The sequence below is a fragment of the Bubalus bubalis genome, chromosome 5, assembly GCF_019923935.1.
Source record: "Bubalus bubalis isolate 160015118507 breed Murrah chromosome 5, NDDB_SH_1, whole genome shotgun sequence".
Classification (NCBI taxonomy): Eukaryota; Metazoa; Chordata; class Mammalia; order Artiodactyla; family Bovidae; genus Bubalus; species Bubalus bubalis.
This window is the reverse complement of record NC_059161.1, coordinates 76730451-76751159: the sequence shown is the minus strand read 5'-3', so window position 1 is coordinate 76751159 and position 20709 is coordinate 76730451. Positions and strand designations below refer to the sequence as shown.

The window sequence follows — 20709 nt, the reverse complement described above, 5'->3', positions numbered from 1 at the left end:
ACTCAGGGGCCCATGCTTTGCTCTGTTGTCACTGTCTTGAAATTCTTAACAACTGTAGAACATTTTCGTTTTACGCTGGGACCCAGGATGATGGGGCCCACTTTTATCAGAGACTAAATACATAGCTTCATCTCAGCTTCATCCAGTGACATGGTGCCCTCACTCAGGAAGGGGACCACCATCTAACCTAACATACATGCTGGACGCCTAGAAATAACTTGTTGGTTCCTCTCTCTCTCTTAATAACCTATGTCCAATCTATTACAAGGTCTTGCAGAATTTTCTTCACAAACATCCTTTTTTTTTTTCTTCTTAAGCTTAAGCTGCCCTGGTTCTTCCTTGCAGCATGCAGACTTAGTTGCTCTGTGGCGTGTGAGATCTCAGTTTCCCAACCAGGGATCAAACCCACACCCTCTGCATTGGATTCTTAACCCCTGGACCACCAGGAAAGTCCCCACAAACATCTTTCTAATCTTCTAACTTCTCTCTATTTGCATCAGCAGCAGCAGCAGCAGCAGCGACTGTCTGGTTCAAGCTAACATCTTATCTCTCCTGGGCTCCAAACAAGTGCCTGGTTGATATTCTAATATCCGTTTTCCAAACTGTTTTCTTCTTTGTAGCCCAAGGGATTATTTTCAAAACACCACTCTGATCATGACTCTCCCCTTGCTTAAACCCTTCAATGATGTGCCACTTTCCCTTCCTGGGTAAAATAAGGACCCGTGTTCTTAATGCTGTTTACAGCCCCCTGTATCTTCTGACCCTGAGTGTTCCTTCTTCCTCACCTTCCAGCACTGTCCACTTCTCTGTGCATCCCAGCCTTACCGGCTTTCCTCTTTTATTTTTTTTCAAATGATCTGTGCTCTCTATTCTACTACAGGGCCTTTGCGCATGTAGTCTCCCTTTTCTGGATGGAAAGAGATTAAAGAGAGGGGATTCCCTTCTCTTTATCCTTCAGTTCTCAGCTTAGAGCTTACTTTGTCAAATGAGTTTTTCCTTATTCCCCTGAAAAGGTTGAGCCACCTGGGTGTATCTCAGGACACCTTGCTCCTTTTCTCTGTAGTACTGATGTCAGTTTGTAATTACTCGCATGGCTACGTGGTCACCTGCTTAATCTCTATCTCTTCCATTAGACAGCCCTCCGAAGGGGCAGGGTGCATGTCTATTTTTGATTATTGCTGTTTGCCTCGTACTCAAAACAATTCCAGGCACATCCAAGGCTCTCACTAAATATTGTCAATGATGGAGCATGACGGAGCGTGTGCCTCCTGAACTCTTTGTGGCTGTAAGTGGCTACATTTGACTACTATCTCACATAAAGTAGAGGGTGAAAGTAGCCTAACAGGCTATGGTCCATGGGGTCACAAAAGAGTTGGACAGGGCTTAGTGACTAAACAACAACAGCAACAAAATCCACGTTCTTCATTTTACAGGTGGGCAAACTGAGGCCTAGAAAAGAAAGTGACTTTTCCAGGGGCTGCATGCGTGCATGCTAAGTTGCTTCAGTCGTGTCCAACTCTTTGCGACCCCATGGACTGTAGCCCACCAGGCTCCCCTGTCCACGGGATTCTCCGGGCAAGAATACTGGAGTGGGTCGCCATGCCCTCCTCCAGGGGATCTTCCCAACGCACGGATCGAACTTGGAGATCTTGCGTCTTCTGCACTGGCAGCCGGGTTCTTTACTACTAGCGCCACCTGGGAAGCAGGCGCTAGAGATAGTTAATAACAAAGGTGAAATCAGAACTCGATTCCTTTTGCATTCTTCTTCTCAAATCACTACTTAATTCCTTGACTGACATGAGTGTTATATCACTGAGTTTTCATGGTCAGCACCAATGGCTGGGGGAGTTGTCTAAGATGTGAGCAGCAGTGATGAGCAGAAGCGAAAAGTCTGTGAAAATAAGTGTTTCCTCCATAAAACAGTGATAACTCTATTATGCACTTGCAGGGCGCATAGCCCTTATGCTTAGGAGCTGGAGATGGGGGTGAGAGTTGCTTAGATATTTTTCTTTTAGGGAAATATTTCAGGCCCTCGAGTATTTGCAAACAGAAAGGAGTTTCTTCTGTATATTGTCTTTAAGATGTGACCGCAGTGACATAAAAGAATAGTTTGGCTCACCCTCTTGCCCTGGCACCCTTGAAGCATAGTCTCCTTCATGGACCCTATTTAAGAGAGCTGAGGGCCTGCCTTCAGCTTGCCTGCTCCGACCTTCATCTGTAAGATGGACCCCAACTCTAAATCCTCAACCTCAATGCATGTGTGCTTAGGTGCACGGCCGCATTAACACGGGACAAGCCGGCTGCTCCCTCCGTCCTGGACCTGCATCACTTCTACTATGAGTGTGTCATTTACACGCCAGCCCAAGGTGGTCCATTCTCCAGAGCAGGGAGTGGGAGTGGGTCACCGTGTTCAGTGTGGTCCCGGATTCCCTTAGTCAACTCTTCTCAAACTATTTGGATTCAGGACTGCTTTACCTTCTTAAAAAGTATTGAAGACCTCAAAGAGCTTTTACTTTGTTAGATTATGTCTATTGATACTGATCATGGTAGAAAAGAAAACTAAGAAATTTTTTTAAAAGTCCATGTATGGCATTCTAAAGAAAAACAATAAAAACCCACTACATGTTAAAATAAATAGCATATTTTTAATGAAAAATAACTGTTTTCTAAGTCAGAACACATTCAGTGAGAGAAGTGTACTGGTCTGACACTGTCGCAAAGCTCTTTGCATACCTGGTTTAATAGAAAAACTTACACTCTGACATCTGCTCCTACAGCCAACCCAGTGTGATAGGTTTTTGAGGTGGAAGCATATGGAGAAAATCCAGCCTCACAGAACTATACAGTTAGCAGACAAAAGTCCTCATACAAACTGTCCTTGGACCAGCCTTTGAGAGCTGCTGGCTTAAGGAGCTGAACCTTAATTAAGACATTTAACAAAAATGTCTGTGTGAGGATGAATGGGAGGAGGATGATCAAAGCCTGGCCTCCAAGGAAGGAGTAGAGGATGTACCCGGAGGCCCCTGACCTGCAGCAAGAAGGGAGACGCCCATTGCTTCACTGCTGTCTCCTTCACAGGAGACAGAAGAGTTTCCCAGTAGTCTGTGCGGTTCTTCAGCGTGACATCGCCTCTGAGCATCACGTGTGTCCTGGAATGGCAGAGCCTCACACGCACACCTGTGGTTTCAAGTCAGAACCCCTAGGAGTCTGGGGGCTGCTTCGCCGTGCCCTACCTGTTACTGTGAATCCCCTTTGCCAAGGGGCTGGGGCCCCGGGATCAGGCTGCGAGGGCTGGGGGCAGTCAGGGGCGCTGGGTGGTGGGAGGGACTCTACTGCAGACTTATTTTTGACTCTACTTTCCATTTCCACTTTTAATTCTTCTCTCACTCTTGCTTTCTTGCTCTCTCTCCTTCAGTTTGTTAAAAACCCTGCTTTCTCTTTGGCTAGACTTGGGCTTTCTCAGTTTTCAGAAAAGCTTGGAAAATAAAAGCCAATATTTCCCATTCTAACAGGCCAGGATTCATTCGATCAAATCAATACAATTTGCTTTCCATTCTCTTCAGACCAACTGCACAGTTGAGTGGCAGACAAAGGCAGAGGGCTTTGATTGATCTGGTTAATTCAGAAATCGCTTTGAAAGGCAGGCACCCTTTGAGGAACTGGGTCAGACATGGTGTGCTCAAATTAAAACTTGGTCCCTGCTTGTCGTCTGACTATGGGAGACTCTGTAGACTGAGTGGAAAGAGGTTCTTTTTTTTTTTTTTTAATTTTTAACAGGGTGGACTAAGAAGTCCTAATACGCTTTAACCTTCAAGTGTATTTCATGGTAACATATTCACTAAACCATGAAAGAAATTTGAGGAAGTCCAACAAGGCTCTGATACTTTTATGGTTACACACATCAATGCTTAAGAACATCATTCTTTCAAAAAATTGAACAGGATCTCTTTGTGCTGGGCTTTTGGGTAATTCAGGACTGTTCCTCATCACATGCTTCAAGCAGGAGGTTGGATATAAAGTAGTTGATGGACTGGTTTCACGGAAGCGTGGCTAAGAATCTTGCAGTCAAGCTTCCCTGCGTGGCATGCCTCGTATGCCTCTGACAGCAAGGCCGGCTCTTTGACAGAAAAGCACCCAACTTGCCCACTTGCCACCACACCTCCTCGCTGGGTCCAAGTGTTCAGTTACTGGAAACCACTTGATATGCCCTGCCTTTGGGCTGGTCTTTGCAAGAGGCAGTGGTGGTTAAATGTGTAGGCCCTCCAGTCTGACTGAATTTGCAACCCAGCTCTGCTCTTTAGCATTGGTGTGACCCTGGGCAGGTCACCAGCTGGAGATGATGACCAAACCCGTGGGGCTGTTGTAGGGAGTAAGTGAAACAGCGGGTGGACCAAGTGCCTAGGTGAGTGCTTGGCTCTTGACAAGCAGTCAGTACATCTGAGTTGCTGTTGACGCTTTTCTGCGGGCCTGTGCCCCTGCGAGAGCTGGAGGTATCTCTTCATGGACCGAAAGTCTTGGAACAAGACAGGTTCTTCACCCCAGCGTTCTGAGGCTGTTACAGGGGGCAGAGACATCAACCCCATGAGAGCTCTGGCTCGTGTCCAGAGGATGGCTTCCAGCCTTGGCTTCCATTGTGAATCCAGGACCTAGCCTTTCCATCTGTCCACTTTCCTTTCCGCGTTGGTGTGCGGGAGGTTTGATGGAATGGTTTCCCTAGGGTACTTTTCAGGCATGTTGTGATGCTCCTATGTCCCTCCCCTGCCCCAGCTACTGTCTCTGGCAGGAGTTAGCTGGCATGGGGGACAATGATGCACACCTTCCCACCCACCCGCCAGATCCGCTAGATCAGCTCGAGAAGGGGCCCCTCCGGCCCTTTCCAGAGATGCTGCCCAGCCCTGGAAGTGCCATTCTGTAAGAGAAACAAAAACCTTTCCCTTGGGCAGCTTTTGCGTGTGTTCACCTGTGTTTCCTTCTCGCAATCCTGGCCCCCAGCTTTCTTGAGGTTGCAGTTTCGTTGTGAGTCAGAGATGCTGAGAGCAGTGGAAATGAGAGAGGCCTCCGCTGGTCGGGGAGGACATGATGCTGCCTTTTCCTCAAGAGCGAGGCCTGGGGCGGGCGGTGGGGGCGTGGGAGGGAAGTGAACACCTTCCGGAAGTGGATTTCTCACAATGACTGTCTCTGGGAGGAAAGAATATTACTGGAAAGCCCTAGAGATCGCTTCGGCTCTCTCAGAAGGGCCTTTACGTTTTCAGCTTATCTGCCCTGGGAGGTAAAATGTCTGTCCTTCTGATGCTGGCCAGGAGCAGGCCGTGGACAAGGGAGCAGTGTCCTTGATGTGGCTGGCCCAGGCCGGAGTCTCGGAGAACGGGTTTTCTCGGTGGCAGGGGTCCCATGGCAGACTGAGGTGGATGCCCATGGCAGCCGGGTTGGGTGCTGCCTCAGGCTGCGCTTTCCCAGTGTCGAAGTCTTTGAAGCCGTGAGGAGGTCTCTCAGACCCTTGGTCACAGCTCACGGGGAAAAGGAAAGGAGCCGAGGCGGAAGGACCCGAGCTGGAAGCAGACTATCTGACCATCGCGTAGAAACCTCTGCGGAGGAACACTCACCTCATGCAGGGTCCAACGCGGAGGACTCACGGAGCCAGTGAAGGCAGCTCCAAGGAGTAGAGAACCAAAGATCCACTGGTCAGAAACACGCGGTTGGGGCCAAGGGACAGCAGGCCGCCCTCAACGTAGGAATGCCCATTTCTACAAACTCAGATGGTGTCCATACATTCGGTCTTGCCCTTCTGAAGTCAGGAGCGCCTTACTCTAGGATTCTGTTTCAGAGACATCTTTAATGAAGTGACCAGTTCCTCTGAGGGCCTCTGGGGCAGATTCAGGGCCGGGAAGCGGCGGTGGGGAAGGAGCCGAGCGGTTAAGGGTGTTGACCCCAGTGGCTGGGCTCTGTGTGCGGCTGGGTCGTGAGCTGTGACGGGTTGACCAAGGCCGAAAGTCACCTGGGAGCTGTGGGTCAAGCAGGGCAGAAGGCAGGGGTTTCAACCGAGCAGTTTCAAGTGAGGGTGGCCTCAGAGGAGAGAGTAACAGGGACCTCCCAGAACAGGGTCTCAGGGCGAGGGAGCAGAGTGTCAGAGACGAGACCCAAGACAACCGCTGCTGCTGCTAAGTCACTTCAGTCGTGTCCAACTCTGTGCGACCCCATAGATGGCGGCCCACCAGGCTCCCCCGTCCCTGGGATTCTCCAGGCAAGAATACTGGAGTGGGTTGCCATTTTATTCTCCAATGCATGAAAGGGAAAAGTGAAAGTGAAGTCGCTCAGTCGTGTCCGACTCTTCGCGACCCCATGGTCTGCAGCCTACCAGGCTTCTCTGTCCATGGGATTTTTCAGGCAAGAATATTGGAGTGGGTTGCCATACCCTCCTCCAGAGGATCTTCTTGACCTAGGGATCAAATTTGTGTCCCCTGTGTCTCCTGCATTGCAGGTGGATTCTTCACCTGGGGAGCTGTTGGGAAAGCCCCCAAATATTGCCTGGGGCTGATCATATATCCAATAGGGGAAAGAATCTTTCTTGTCAATCTTGTAGACCCTAGCTCCCAAGAACCTGAGCTGAGGTTGGTGCGATTTATAGTATGATACAGCTACATAGTAGGCTAAGAACAAATCAGCATTTGAAAAATGAGTTTCTATAATGACATTGTTCCAAAAAAGTGACTTACAAACAACTATGTCTAGGCCCAAAGCTGACCTGCACTGAAAAGCACAAACATGTACCTAGTTAGAGGGGCTGCCAGGCGCGCTGTGTGTTGGGGAGGGATGGCGATGGGGACTTGGGGCTGGGCGTACGGAGGGCGAGGGATAACTGGATATCCTCAGTGGGATGCCATAGGCAAACTGGCCTGGTGTCTCTGCCACTGGAATCCAGGGCCCCACCTACACGTCTCCCAAGGAAGCCCTGTCATATCTGTAAATGGAAGAAATAGTAATACCCATCTCCTGGTCACGAGAAGAAACTGGCATCAAAGCTTGTCACAGTGCCTGGCCCGTAGTGCATGCTCAAGGTCCATTACCTGGCAGGCAGTCCACGGCTTCTGCTATACCTCCCACCCCATGACTACCAGGACAGCTATGACTGGTGATACTCCCACAATTTTGCTTTCCCTTCTGGGCCTCTTGAAATGACTCTGAACATCCAGACAGTGGTGCCAGTGAAGCAGGGCAGGCGGGAGGAGTCCTAGGACTAGGGAGGGCCTTTAGTGGAGGGAGACACACTGGGGAGCAGCGTGTGAGAGCTTCTGGTCACTATGACCACAGCTGGGGCTTCTGTTTCGTTTCAGGTAAAAGCAGAGGGTTTAGAGTAAACTGGAGGTGAGGAGGAGGAGCTGCTGGCATGTGAGAGGCCACGGGGAACACGGGCTTGCTCCCGCACAGGCTGCCGTGGTGGGAAAGCTGGGGTTGAGGCTGCTGGGGCCACTGCAGCTGAGATCTAGGGCTGCAGAAATGGTGAGGCTGCTGCCCGTCACACGGACCCCAGGGCGGGTCCCCTGCACTTTCTGCCCGTGCTGAGCTAAAGGCCACGTGTGGGTTCAGCTACAGGTGGTAGTTACTGCTATCACCATGCTAAGCACAAGCAACTTAACCCTTTATGTTGATTCTTCCCAATCAACCCCAGGCCACCAAGAGAACAGATGGAGTTCTTGATGTCATTTTTTATTTTTCCAGAAAAATTTTTACAGGCTCATCTCCCTAATGTATCGGTATCATCACCAAACTCCCATTTGCAGGAAGCATCAATGGCTGCCCAGGTCCTTCAGAATAGACCCCAGCCACCCAAGCTTGGCATTCACACTTCCAAATGCCTTTGCAGCCTTCTTTCCCACAGCTTTTCTGCACATGGTCTCTGGGCAAAACAAAGAAGCCTGTTATCAGAAGATGCCCTGTTTGCTCTTAGCATCTGGCTTCCACTCACGGCTTCACTGGTCTGCAATGACTGCGCCCCTCCCCACTTTCATCCAACTGAACCTTCCAGAGCCACCTCTTCCATGAGCCTTTCTTTACCAATCCAATCCCACTGAACTCCCTTCCTCTCTCTCTCCCTCTCTTTCTTTTAAATCCTCTACTGCTTTGTTGTTGTTGTTTAGTTGCTAAGTTGTGTCCAACTCTTTGAGACCCCATGGACTGGAGCCCGCCAGACTCCTCTGTCCATGGGATTCTCCAGGCAAGAATACTGGAGTGGGTATTGGGGTGGGTTGCCATTTCCTTCTCCAGGGGGTCTTCCCGACCCAGGGATCAAACCCGCTTCTCCTGCTCTGGCACATGGATTCTTAACCCCTGAGCCACCAGGGAAGCCACTGCCTATGACCACACATGCCACCCTTGGTACCACCACCTCGAGTTGTGAATACATACACCACCATTCCGTGTGTATGTATGTTTGTGTTTTGTCCTTGGGGCCGGGACCTATGTTGACACATGCCAGGGATGGGGAGGAGAAAATCTGGCTTGAACAATCTAGCAAAATACTTTGCTCATTTTGGCTAGCAGATGAGTTTAAGATTCTCAAATGGCAAAGATCTTGGCCCAGGAGAAGGTGACCTGTTTGAGTTTTAGCCTTTCTTCTGTGTGGCTATGGAGATGTCTTCCAACTTCATTGAGCCTCAGTTTCTGTCTCTGTGAAATGGGGAGACTCCTCCCTTGCAGAAGATCAAAGATGCCTGCCCATAGGTTGAAAGACTTTAAGGCCACAAAATAGCCAAGGATATGGAAGAGTTAGCCCCTTTGTGGTCTTATCCTTGACCCAAGGAGGGAGGCCCTGCTGCCTTTTCCCAGAACCAACAGCAGGAGTTGGACCTAGGTATGTCTCCTTCCTCACTAAGTCCCCAAACTCCAAGTCGCACAGCGCTTTCCTGGGCTTTAGCCTTCCCAGTGCCTTGTGTGGCAGTGTGTCAGACCTTACTTTCCTTTATAGGTCACATTACAGCCATGGGGATTTGAGTTTTTCAGAGAGCTTCCTTCTAAAATCCCCCTCTACCCAGGGTTCCCAGGGATGCCAAGGACCTTCCTTCTTGTGACATGGCTGGGGAAACACACTGGTCTGCAGACTTCTTATTCATCTTCTAGATCTGAGATGGCAAGTTTGAGCAATCCAATCTAGTGTGAGTGTGTGCTTGTGAGCGTGCATGGGTGTGTGACTCTCTGCAGCTCTTCTGTGACTAACTGATGCCAACTGTCTGCTGCCATGTCATGTGTGTCTACTGTGTGCCATGGACTTGACGTATCCTGACCCGAGGGAGAGAGCCCTTGGAGCCCTGCTGATGCCCACAGTTGACTATGGCCTGTCCTCACTGGTTTTCCTTTATTATTCTTTGGCTCCTTATTGTGTGCCAGGAATTTCATCAAGATTATTTCATTTTAAATTTCATAACCACATTCAAGAGTTTAATCCAATTCTCAATCCTATTTTATTTATTTCTTTATTTTTAAATTATCTGTTTGGTGACGCTGGGTCTTAACTGTGACACCGTGGATCTTCGATCTTTGTCGTGGCGTTGGGAATCTTTAGTTGTGGCATGTGGCCCTGCAACTGGCCAGCGATTGAACCCGGGCCCCCTGCGTTGGGAGAGCAGAGTCTTAGCCCCTGGACCACCAGGCGAGTCCTGTCAACCCGATTTTAAAGAAGAATAAAATGAGGCTCACCCTGGGTCAGAGAGTTCACAGTGACAGAGGCAGAATTGTGAACCCAGACTTGACCCTGAAACTTAGACCTTAATAAAAACTATACCATGTAGATTCTTACAAGAGCAAGAATTTTCTCAAAGTAGCCATACCTGCTTCCTGAACTTCCCTCTTGGGAAACTATTAAACTATTCCTCTACATTCCTTCTAAACTGCATTCACTCCCACTCCACCCACTCTCCCAACCCAGTGCTTCAGAAGGCATCGCCCATGCGGTCAACAGCCTCTCTAAGCATCTTCCAGGAAGCCTCTCCCAAAGAGGCTTACCTCTTACCTCTACCAGTAAGCGGTAGGGATAAGAATTGGTCCAGTTCAAATCCAAAGGGCTATTGTCCATGTAGATGATTTTCCCAGCCTAACCCTTAAAAATTCTTACACTGAAGAAGTAGGAGTCATCTAGCCTGGATCCTTGCCTTCAAGACATGACCAAATATCAAACTCCTCAGCTCCAGTCTTTGTCTAGTCTTTTCCTAAAGTCTTTCAGAAAAGATTTCATAATGTCCGTGATCTTGTTGGTCAGAAAATTTTCTTCAGTCCAACAAACCTGCTCTTCTGCTTTCTATCATCCTGTTGCTAGCTTCATGGAGCACCAAGCGGGGCAGATAACCAAAACCTTCTTCCGTTGCTGTTTGCCTTGGTAAGTGGAAATTATACAGTCTGCGTGTGTGTGCTGTGCTTAGTTGCTCAATCATGCCCCAAGTGCCCTTACAGGTATGGTATCACTTGGTCCTCCCAGCCACCCTAGGAGGGAGACCAGGCTAGGGCTCTTGCTGCAGTTTTACAAATGAAGAAACTATGGCTTAGAGAGGTTAGATAACTTGCTTGAAATCAGATAGCCAGGATGTGTAGAGTTGAGACTTGACTCTAAGTGCTTAGCATTATTAGAACTGGCAGGGATTTTGGAGTTTATTTTCCAGTAGACTTCCGTATTAATCCTCTCCTTTTACAGATGAGGAAACTGAAACTCAGAAACTTTAAAGCATCGCCTGAGTGACAGAGTGAGAATTAGAAGTTTGTTCTAGTCAGTTCATTTCTTTATCCCATCACCATACTGAGATAAACAAAGTAGCTTTAATAATTAAAAAAAATTTTAAAAACACCATTGCACCTGAAATTAATATGAAGTTATATGTCAATTATAGCTCAATTTGAAAAAATGCTGGGAAAAGAATCTGAAAAAGAATGAATATATGTAAATGTATAATTGAATCACTTTGCTATACTTCAATAAAATGAAGAAAAGAAAAAAGTAAGAATGTGACAGGGTTTGGTCTTCCCCTCCCATCATCCTTTCAGTATCCCGGAAGAAAAGCAGGACCCATGAGCATCACAGGCGCTGGTCAGCCCCTTTCTCTGGTTGTGGCTCCCAAAGGCATGGAACAGCAGCCCCCTCCACTGCAGTGAGAGGAAAGTACGTGCCACCTTTCAAGTAGAAAAAGAGTAAGAAAAAACCCCAGGCTCGGCAACCATAGAAGATAAACAGCATTGAATCTCAACGTGGTTCATCGGCAGAATTTTCCCCAGAGCCAACGACCTGTGGCAGAGTGATATTTTCCACATTGGCCACTGTGATTTGGTTGCGGTGCACTTGCTTTCTTTCCTTTCGATAGAGTCAGGCTCTGACGCAGGTTCAGGGCCCTGGCAGGTGTCTGGGGTTTACATGGCCACCTCTGGCCTCTGACACCTCACCCTCGCCCCGCCTCCTCTAGCTCCCTGACACAGACCTGCTGGGGCAGAAGCAGCTCAAGGTGCTGGAATGGCGTGAGGGTTTGGCCATCTCTAGAACCCCTTAGAATATGCCTGCAGCCTGAAGGCAGACCAGGGTGGGACAGAAGGACGGAGGCTGGAGTCCACAGGAGTTTCTCTTAGAATACAGTACAGAAAGTTGAGGGGGATTTGATTGATGACATTTGATATTTTACTCCTTCTTGCTAAATTCTTCTATCTCATGTGATGCTTGTGTGTATGAGACATTTATGGACCAGAAGGCTTTTCCAGGGCTGGTCAGATTTACCAGGTACTGTAAATCATTGTCTCTGCTGGTCACCAGATGAACTATTGTCATTCCCAGCAGTAGTCAGGTTCCAACTGGAGGGCCGGGGTGACCTCTTCCACTTCCTCCTTGGGAAGAAGACTGTTTCCAGGGGTGGTGATAGCACAGGATAGAGAGATCAGTGAACTTTTGTTCACGATTAGGGCAAGGCTGGGCACATTCCCAGCAGCCCTGCTGTGGGCTGTATCCAGGGGGCACCCAGGTCTTGACTTTAGTTCTTTGCATGCTGTGCTGGGCACCAGCTCTTCCTGGGTCCTGTGCCCAGCCCTCCAGGGCCCTCTCCTCATTGTGTTTTCCTTCACCAACACCTTCACAGTTACCAGGTGTACCCTTTCCTCCTCCTACAAAAACCCCATTTTCTTGAAGGTTATTAATCAACTGAATACTAAAAAATAGGTTGTAACTGCAATTTCTCACCCTCCCACGAAAACTTACGCAGTTTTCACTGGTAGGGTATCTAAGTAAACAGGAACATTCTTGGCTGTGTGTGTGTGTGTGCGCGTGCGTGCACGCACGCATGTGTGTATGTGAGTATTTGAGGGCAGGGTTGGGGCAGGCCCAGGGCCTTCCCAGGCTGGTTGGATTTATCATCTCAGCCACTCTCCCCAGTATGCAAGATGAGTAGTGCCAGTCATAGGCAGTTACCCACTTCCCTGGAATTGCCCTGTCCTGGTGACATCTGTGGCTTTTAATGGCCAAGTTTGTTCTATGCCTTTGAGGAAGCCTGGGAAAGAGAAAAGAGTCCACCCTGGAAACGATATACAAGCAAACCACCCATCCACCCACTTCCTGGGTGAACATGGCTGAGTACTCCTGAGCCGGAGGCAGGGCTGCATTCCTTGGCTTCTGTTCTTGACCAGTCCCAACCTGGGCGTGGCCTTAGCCCCTTCCCCATAGCTTTAAAGGCTGTGTCTAGTTAACAGTGATGGCTGCTCTCAGACCCAGCTGGCCTAGGAAAAGCTCGGCAATAAACACAGTTGTCCTGGCCGCCCCTTCAAAGCAGCACTTTAATGTTAGTTCTCATGTCCCATTTGCCGTCACTCGGTCAGGAATGGTGTGCATCCTAACAACAGCGGGGTGACGGGCTCTCAGGACCGATTACAGAGCAGACGAGAAGGCTTCGTGCTGAGAGTGGGTTTGTGGGACACTCAAGCTGGCCACTGAAAATCGCCTGGGAGGTCCCAGAGTTCGCACCTGACTAGACTTTCTGCACAGGACTTTTCTGGTTCCCAACATTTCAGTCTCTCCATCTCAGGTGGAGTTTGTTGTCTGAGGTGTTCGCGGGATGGTGACTATATTAAAAAGAATGAGAGGCAGCACGTGAGCTGAGTCCCAGGAGGGGAAAGCCATGAATCAGGAGTCATGTAGCAAGACAGGGTTTTCCTGCAGGCTGCTTTTGGTCAGCACGGGTCCATGGTTCCCTTGAGGGATTCCCCGACGACCCGACCCAGCGGCCACGCTCTGGTAGAATGCCTCCAATTCCCCCATCTGGCCTGACTCATTCCAGTCCCTAGATTGCTCAGTGGTGCTCAGACCTCCAAAAGGTGCTGCTCGGAGACTCAAACAAACAGGGCCCCAGCAGGCACCCCTTCACCCACCGTGAGACTGAGTCGGAGGCTGAGCAAAATGGCTCATCCTCTCAATTCTGGGAAAGAACGATTGGGTGTCCCGTTGACTCTCCAGTTCACACCGGGAACCTCAAAAATGGGAAAAAGCACAAGGGCTGGAAAAATATTATAATAATTATCAATGCTTTCTGAATCTCTGACACTGCTCGATTAGTCATAGCCGCAGTTTGGGTGGCTGAGATGATAGCACCTCGTTGACCTCCTTAACAGTTAGTTGTTGGTGATGATTAATTAACCTCATCCAACCTCTGGGCAAGGGTAAAGGGCATCTGGTGACTAGATGCAGATGCTGAGCCCCAGGCAAAGGAGAGTGGGACCAGCTTGAAACCTAGCGTGGCAAAGGTCCTTGAGGGAAGGCTCGTTCTAGTGCTCCTGAGTCATGAGGGTGAGTCCCAAGTCAGAGATCATCACTCAAGGTCCCGAAGACCTCCAGGGGGCTTCCGGGCGGTGTCTCCTCCTGACGTTAGGATGCAGATGGACAGTGTTCTCCTGCACCTTGGGTGCCATGGCTTGGCCAAACTTTTCCTATCACTGTTACCCTCAAGCTCCTCCCCAGTTTGGCCACTAACAGAGATGCCTCATTCATCACCAGGTCAAACCCAAATTCATATAAACACCTCATTTTCCCTCTCTGCAACATGGAAATAAAGTTACCTACCACTCTTGTTGGGAGAAAATGAAATAACAAGTGGAAAGTGCTTGGCACCTTGAGTGGTACAGAGTGGGCACTCAGCAAATGGTGGTTTCTTTAATCTCAGTTTCTCTCTGCCCTGTCCCTTGCTCCCTAAGCCCCTCTTCCCGCCTTCCTGCCTCCAGATGTTCACTGATCACCAGCTGCTGGGCCACTGCCTCAGTTCTTGGTGACGTGCCCATCTCTGAGCCGCTTACATTTCAGTTTGGCCCTCGATCATTAAATAATAACTTTTTGGGTCCTCCCTACTTGGGGCATGACCCCCCATGTAGGCTGTAACTTCTTAAATTAGGAACTGGGCTCATTGCCTCTTTTGATGCATGTACCCAGCAGGTCACTAAGAAAGCAGTAGGTATTTTAGAAGAGACCTAAGGGGGTAGGGATGGGTGTGTGGCAATGGAAAGTTACCTAAAATGATGGGGAAACCAGCTGGGGCACTTCTGTTTGGGGATTTCCCCGGACCACATTTCATGACCTGTCCCTAGCCCCTTGGGCTTTATTGAGCTGTAATCCTATCACACTCCCTACTCTCTACACCTATTTTGCCCATGGTGCCTGTTTGAACTGACAAAGATGTGGTGGAATGGAGACTGTTGGGATATCAGGGCAAAGGCCAGGGAGTGCATCCTTCAGGGCAGGATTGGGCGGGGGGTGAGGGGGGGAGCAAAACCTTGTGCTCTGCTGGTTTTGAGCACATTGAGTGCTGGTTTCACTCAATGCCTCCCAAGCTCTACCTGATCTCTGTGCCTATTGAAGCTAGGCTGGCTGTCCTGTTCTGGACCATACTGGTCTCTTGGGAGGGTCTCTTCTCTCTGTGCAAACAGCTCAGACACAGGGGCCAGTCTAGATCCAGGCTTTGGGGCCCACTGAAGAATTTGAAAATTAGAGTAACATCTGGCCTCCAGGGCTGTTCATTGGCCAGAGGTCTGTGGGGAGGGGTCTGTTGTTAGAGGGGATGGATGAGTCATCTTAAAGCCTCTGTACATTTTTAGACCCAGCCCCATGTCCCTGACACACTTGTTTCTTTGCATCCAGATGTGTTTATTTTGTCACTTACACACATTGCCCTCTGCTCTGGGGCTGCTTGACGGAGAAGATGCTGGAAGGTCCTGGAAGATGCTCCATCAGGGGTAGGTTTTGAGTGTGTTCAGCTGTAGCTGATATGCTCAGATTATTCTCAGATTAGATGCCCCAAGAACCTTGCCTCAGTTCAGTTCAGTCGCTCAGTTGTGTCCGACTCTTTGCGACCCCATGAATCGCAGCACACCAGGCCTCCCTGTCCATCACCAACTCCCAGAGTTCACTCCGACTCACGTCCATCGAGTCAGTGATGCCATCCAGACATCTCCTCCTCTGTCGTCCCCTTCTCCTCCTGCCCCCAATCCCTCCCAGCATCAGAGTCTTTTCCAATTAGTCAACTCTTCGCATGAGAACCTTGCCTAGCCCCACCTATTTTCCATCTGTTTTCTATTCTACTCAACCCAGCCCACGCACGGACTTTTCCCTAAACATTAGGATTATAACATGTAGAATGCTGGAGCTGGAAGGGACTGTAGAGACAAGCTAATTTATCTTCTTCCTCATTCTGTGGGTGGGGAGACAGAGCCAGGACTTGGGCATAACTTGCTGGGAACCCATATGGCGTCCACACACGGATGGCTGTGAGTTTGCCTCCCCTGGGACGAGAGCCCACCCTCGGGTTATGCCCCACAATTCATTCTCATTTTATCGGTTGTGCCTGAAACAATGCCTCTTACTCCTTATTCCTTTTACTACCAGTCTTAAAACTCACCTTCTCCAAGAAGCCTTCTCTGATTAATTCAGTTCATTCTCCATCCTTTATTAGGTGGGTGGCTTGTGTTATGTTAATTTTCACTTAGTGTCGTTTTTTCCTCCAGGAGCTCCTATAGGGTTATTTCAGTGTGTTCTTTATTATCCTCTTTAGTCTGGCAACTCCTAGAGGGTAGAGTCCATTGGCTTGCTTCCCCCGCCATTCTAGGGGCCCTTGAAAGGCATCATTTTCTTTCTGTGGATCGTCACCCTTTGCCTAGCACAGGGCTACAAACCCGGGATGCTCAGAGTCCAGGAGCTGACTGGCATTGCCTGATGACTTGGGTCACAAAGACTTTCTGTGCTGAGGGTGAGGCTGGGGTAAGACTTCTAGGAAAACAAATCTCTGACTCCTACACTGGGGTCAGGCTCTAATCGTCAGGGTCCACCCCCAAGGCTTTGTTGCTGGGCAGGATGTGAACATCCTCGATTTTTACTTAATGGTCAAAGTTAAGTAACTTGTCTGGGGTCACACTGTGACACATTATTGCCAAACCTGTTCCTTTTGCCAAGTCAGTCCTTCTTTGTACTTTCCTGCCCAACCCATGTAGAATTCTAAAATTCTTAGGCAGGAAGGGAATCTATGGTGGGGCCTGAGTGGGATGGGGATGTTGTCCTAAGCAGAACACATGGAAGTTGGGTGCACCAAAGGGTTCCACTTTTTCCTGTGGTCACCCATCTCAGCATTGCATGCTTCAGAAAGCTCAGCTGTTCTTGCAAATGACATTTCTGCTAGTATAATTTGATCTTGAGTCCCTTATTGTGTTTTTCCTGCCAAATATGGGAATGGGCTGGTGTCTGCTCGCATACCTAAAAGTATTAATTGAAAAGTTGCCTTCCAACTTGAAGCACCTAAGTACCCTGAATTTATTTTCCTTGCTCAAGGCCCAACAAGTCTTCCTGCTGCCCCTTCCAGACTCACTGCACTCACTCATAAACACTGCCACAGATGACAGCAGATGGCCATGTCAGGCCCCATGCCCTCACGGATCGGGCTCCCTGGGACATGATGGGGGCCCTCGAGAGGGTGTAATGGTTTGTGGGAAGTGCAACATTCTGGGGTACTGCCTCTCACTCTTTCTCCAAGTGACTTGGAGATGAAGCAATTTCTGGAGAAGTTTAAGAAACTTGAATGTACTTAAGCCCAACCTCTGATTTTAGTGATAAGAGCAGTCATCTCAGAGCAGGCCAGTGGCAGGGCTAGGGATTGACCAAGGCCACACAGTTGGCTACTCAGAGAACCCAGAGCCTGCCGAGTGTGGTTGTGTTGAGTTGGAGGTGAAGGAAGAAGTGGAACACAGCTGCCGTGGGCTTTTTCCCCTGGACCACCTACTGCCTACTCCTGCCTCTCCATCTGGGTCCTTGGCAGAGTCAAAGCTTCCATGGGGACAGTCCTAGCCGCTTCCCGATCCAGAGAATCATACTGAGGGGCCATGTGGCTTTGGTTCCACCTGTAGACATGTTTTTGCTTTTTCTGAAGCTTTGACCCTGCCTTTAACAGGACTGGGCCTTACCTTGATTGGCTGTGAAATGGGGAGAACTCTCCTAAGTTCCCTTGTCTATTGCTCCAAGGCAGGACCCCTGACAAATGCTTTAAGGTCCACAGAGACAGGAGTGAGGGGAGGGGCTTCTCTGACAAAAAGGCACGATCCTCAGGAAAGTCGGGGCCAGAGCATTCAGCCCAACAGCTGTGCCCGCAGTGCCGACCCCACAGATGGGCATCAGCCTGACCAGCATTTACTGGGTTGGACATTTTTTTCTTGATTTATTTGCACAATAACTCTAAGAGGTGGGGTCTATTTTTATCTCAGTTTTACAGAGGGGAAACTGGAAGTTAGAGAGAAAGCTGAAATAACTTGGCCCAAGCTCACTCAGCTAAGAAGTGGCTGTGATTCAAGCGCAGGCAGCCTGACCCTCAGCTCTCACTCTCGCTATGTTGCATCCCTAGACCACGGCTCGAGGTGTCCTGCAGGATGGAGGGTGAGTTCCACTTGCCCCCTGGAACCACCACATAAAGCGGTTGTGTGTCCTAGGAGTTGAGGAAGGGGAGTGATTTATGAGAGGTAGAAGCAAAGGGATCAAGCTGAAGCGGTTTGGCAACGGCTGGGTTAGAGGAGAGGCAAGAAGGGGAGGAATAGCTCCTTTCCCTCCCTTTTCAGCAGCCTTGCTGATGCTCTTCATCTGGCCCGGTGTCTCCCCTGGGCTTACCTCTCTGGCCTGCAGGGGTCTTGTCCCAGGCATCACTGTTATGATGTAAGTGCTACCTTCGTGGAACCACAGTCCTCTGAGGACTTCAGTTGGTATGGAGGTGACAAAGACGGAAGAAAGGAAAGAAGTTTAAGTTTGAGCTTCTGCCTCTTCTAAAGCTTCAGGGTCTCCCACTTGCATGAGCCCTTTTCAAAGCCCTGGACCTAGTTTATATTAGTAATTATATATATATATATATATATATATATATATATAAATTTTTTTCTTTTTTCCTTAAAGAGAGCACTCCCTCCAATTGTATATGCCTCAGGGCCCCATTAAACCTGACTGTGCCCCTCTGTCACCCGCTCAGCCAAATGTCAGAGTCCTACAACCTCCCTGAGAAACATCGTGGACCCCTCTTTTCCTCGTGGAGCCCTCCCACACAGTACGAACCTTGATTGAAGGTGTGATTCCCCTCTGAGTAGCTGGGCTAAGTTTTTGTAAAGAGGTTGCTGTGTGAACACTTTTGCAGACCTCAAAGCCACCAGAGGACGGGAGCTGAGTCTACTTTCTTTGTAATGATGACTCTCTATGATTTTTCTCCATAGATAAATGTTTGAGTGTTCTCATAGGATTCCAAGAAGACACAGAGGGACCATTTACATACGAGTCTGTGTGTTCTCGCCATGGACACCTGTGGATCTGTGTAAGCTTGCGTGTGTGCAAAAACTTCTGCACTCTGTTCCATGGGGTGAGTCGCTTCTGTTATAGGGATCTTGGATGTAGAGTCAATGTCTGGGACATGGGATACCCAGTTTATTCTAGGGATTTGAAAGACTGGGCGTCCAGATACCTGTACCTCTCCGGGAAGGCCTTTGCCTGGACCATGCCAGTCTCTGGCCACTGGGCTGCTGGGTAGGTTTAGAACCAGGGGGACCCCTGGGTGGGAGATGCTGAGGGAAGTGAGGGAATGTGGAGTGACGTGAAGGTCAGTAAGCTCTCCACTCACACCCCTTCTCCAGTAGCCCCACCCTGGCAGTGGCCCATTTCTGCACACCTACAAAGACGTCTCCAAAATGTGTTGGCCACCGTGGCACAGTCTGGTTGGCTGAAACAAAAAGAGGGGTGTTTATTGTAGGGCGCCTGGGGCGTCTCAGAACACCCAAGGGCAGGAGCGGTTGCCGGTCCCCGAGGGCGGGAGCCAGGAGCTGAAGCCGTCAGAAAGCAGGCCTCGGCCTTTCGCTCGGCAAGCTGCCCCTGCACACTGCTCTCTCCCCAGACCAGCTCTCTCTGCATCTCTGAGAAAAGTCTACAGCTACACAGCTCTGAAGATGACTTGTCTTCAGTCCTTAAGTATTTGTCTGGTCAGTGATCTGAAGGCTCCATTCTGGCTCCTGGGAGATACTGCAAGTGGCCACCCTCCGATCAGCTACATCCAGGGGACCTGGGTCGTGAGGCTTCCAGGGTCACAACACACTGGGAAGACGGTACAAATGGCTCCCCAAGACAAACAGCTCGGCCTCCATGAAGACCCCTGCCCAGCTCCTCTCTCCTGAGCTCCCACGGTACTTTTCTTGCCCCCTTCTGTGGCACTTATTGTTTCCTACCTTGTGTGAGTATTGCTTTCACAAACATCTTATCCCCCCATCCCATGTATCACTAAGCTTCTCTTTTATCTTTATAAACCTCACAGCTTGTGCAGAAAACCTGGGCAGGTACTGAATACATCTTTGAAGTCATGATAATCCTCAAATAAAATAAGTTTTTAAGAGGCTGAAGTAACTTGGCCAGGTCATTTATGTCGCTGCACTGTGTTGAGTTGATTCAATTCAATTCATTCAATCAATTAATTCATACAACCAAATTTTACTGAGCGCCTTCTGGATACTAGGCACTGGCCTGGATGCGCAGAAGCTACCGCACCAAACAAGACAAAGAAAGTTCTCACCCCACTGAACTTCCAAGTGAGTGGAGATCATCAGCAAACTCGACTATACACAGTGCCCAGGTAGAGATGAGTGAATCTCCGGCGCTGCCTTGAGGAGCCCACTTTCCTTGGGCGTCTCAGGCGAATCATCGGATACATTCCTGGGTGACAGGACAGTGCTGTCAAAGGATGAAGGAGAAGCGCTGTCAGACTTCAAAGAGAGAGTGATTTACCACCTGGGGTAGAAGGAGGGAACCGAGGGAGGTTTCACTGAGAAGCAGGACACGTGACTGAACTTGCAGAGTGAGTAGGAGTATGCCAGGGAGAGGTGTGTGTGAGTGTGTGTGTGTGTTGAGGGGATGGGGGGCAGGGAAAAAGAGGGGAGAATGACAGTGATAAAACCCTTCCAGATAGGCAGATGCAAAAAAAGATTGTAAGCATTATGAGATGGATGCTGTTCCAGAGAAAGTTACAGTTTGAAAAGGCACATGCATCCTGTGCTCACCGCAGTGCTGGTCATCACAGCCAAGACATGGAGGCAGCTGAGATGCCCACTGGTAGCTGAGTGGGCAAAGAAGATGTGGCATATATATATATATACATATAATGGATATTACTCAGCCCAAACATGTTGAAATAATGCCATTTGCAGCAACATGGA

At 49.3% G+C, this 20709-nt stretch overlaps 1 long non-coding RNA gene across 2 annotated transcripts in view; it reads left to right on the top strand.

Moving 5' to 3' along the window:
• Positions 1 to 19899, top strand: part of LOC102401119 — a 28778-nt gene extending 8879 nt beyond the window's left edge. Inside the window, exons 4-6 of one of the 2 annotated variants that reach the window (XR_006551240.2) lie at positions 17743 to 17911; positions 18730 to 18827; positions 19401 to 19899. This is a non-coding gene — a long non-coding RNA (uncharacterized LOC102401119). Of the gene's footprint in view, positions 1 to 17742; positions 17912 to 18729; positions 18873 to 19400 lie in introns of both variants that reach the window. The other variant, XR_003107100.3, reaches the window with a different exon arrangement.
• Positions 19900 to 20709: the final 810 nt, after the last annotated feature.